Below are 2,018 nucleotides of genomic sequence, written 5' to 3'. Positions count from 1 at the left end.
CTCTCTCTCTCTCTCTCTCTCATTCCGTAGTTCATAACAATATATGTTTTTTTTTCTAAAAAGAAGAAACTAGAAAGAAAAAAAGAAACTTTTAAAGAGATACGAAAAAAAGAAAAAAAAAAGAAGAGATCAAAGCCTCTCGGGAAGTTCGAGATAGTCTATACGAAGAGCTAAAAGCAGCTTACCAAGGAATATATGCATTCCATCCAGGTTTTAAGGTAGTGGATTGAAAGATCGATATTCACCAACGCATATGCAAGAAAGTTGCTTATCGAACACATGAGAAAAGAAATTGTGACGCTTAGGAACATCACATGAACAATTTGCACGTTTTATGATTAGAGAAGAGTGTTCCACAATAACATGACTTTTAGCAACTTATAAACCATCTTTTGAGGGCAACGACCTCCACAATCGAGACACTAGAGGCTCTAAGACCTCAAGAACCAACAAGTAAAGGGGAATCTTCAGAGTTTTTGATGATAAAACCAGCAACAACTTGGAAAGAAGAGGATACCAAGCCATGAAAGTTGAGTTTGACCTAGTTGGGGGTTGCAGGATACCACTTAATAACCTTAGACTCATTAAGGAGGTGCCTATGAGGGAATCATGTACGTAATTGAACTTTCAGTAAGAGAACCCAACTAAATTAGCAACATGCGCCACAAAAAGGAAGGGAAGAGAGCACGACAAATAAAAAAAATGGCATGTTTCAAGCTTTTTAAATTTGCCGGCACACATAACATAATCTTCAAGAGTAGTAGGAGCTTCATTCACAAACATTGAGGTCAACCACTCCTCAAAGATAAGGAACAAAATATGAGAGGGTAAATTGCTAGCACAGCCCGAAATATGGTAAAAAAGAAAAAGATGATTAATATTCTCCATCTCATAACCACATAGAGCACAAATCTAATCAATGTTTTTTTTTTTTGTGAGAAATGAATAATTCATTAATCAAGGGACAAGCCCAATTACAAGCCTGCAAATGCGAGGGCGAAAAACTACAAATAACAAAGAGTATGAGTCTCTAACTCGATCAAACTAGAACGAGTGAGAGAAAACCAACAACTCACTATACTATAGACCGAAGGTCCTACAACCGTAATAAATGCAACAATATCAATCAAACTACCACACCCACCACCCATGTTCGCTAGCATTGTTGTCGCCATCGCCGCCAGCTACCATGAACTAGTGAGGAATACTAAATTAGAGCAATGTTGCTCGAAAAACTACTGCCAATCAAATCCCAATACACAGATCATATGAAAACCTACACCCCAAAGGACGAGCTTCCTCAAACTAACAACATACAAACCACCACCGAAATCCAAGCAATGAAGTAGATATGGCTGACGAAAGAGAACCAAAAACAAGAACAAGTACCAAAAACCAGAACCAAAGAAAATTGGGGGAGGGGGAGGGGGGGTGGTGGAGGGATTGATGAACCCACGTGTGAGCACCCATAATCTAATAGGTAAGTGCGAAATTGCACTTTAGGCGTGCAGTCACACAAGTTCTCACGGAGGATATCGATGATAGTCGATGGGTTGCTTTGGAGTTGGGTGATCAATAATCTAAAAAAGGTTAGGATTGTTTGACAACAGTTTGAGGAACCGAGTCCTCCCGATCTAGACCGAGCCAGTAATATCTTCAAAGGGAAAATGCATCACAAGGGTGATATGGGTCCATAACCATGAAATCCGATACAACCAATGGTCTAAAAGGCGCTAGACGGGCGGCGACCCATAGCCTAGCGCTTGGAAAGCCTAGGCGGGGACTAGGCGATTTACTTTTTATATATATTTAATTAATAAATAATTAGATATAATATTTAAAATTAATATAATTGGGATAACCATGAATCCTCATACCAAAAAAAAAAAGGATAACTATGAATCCCATAATAGAAGGCCATTGAAGGTGCACGTGCAAGTGTACTCAAGAAGACAGAGTTATAAGTTGTGCTCTGTCAAGGACTTGTACTCAAGTTTTCCGTCTTTTACTTTTCTCTC

At 38.9% G+C, this 2,018-nt stretch overlaps 1 protein-coding gene across 1 annotated transcript in view; it reads left to right on the top strand.

Annotated features, from left to right (window-relative positions):
• LOC101311716 (inactive rhomboid protein 1-like) overlaps positions 1–2,018 on the top strand; it is a 5,266-nt gene that overhangs the window by 2,413 nt on the left and 835 nt on the right. The gene's annotated exons all lie outside the window — the stretch shown is intronic.

Source organism: Fragaria vesca, linkage group LG7 (assembly GCF_000184155.1).
Source record: "Fragaria vesca subsp. vesca linkage group LG7, FraVesHawaii_1.0, whole genome shotgun sequence".
Classification (NCBI taxonomy): Eukaryota; Viridiplantae; Streptophyta; class Magnoliopsida; order Rosales; family Rosaceae; genus Fragaria; species Fragaria vesca.
The sequence above is the reverse complement of the archived record's forward strand: the minus strand, read 5'-3'. Positions and strand labels throughout refer to the sequence as shown.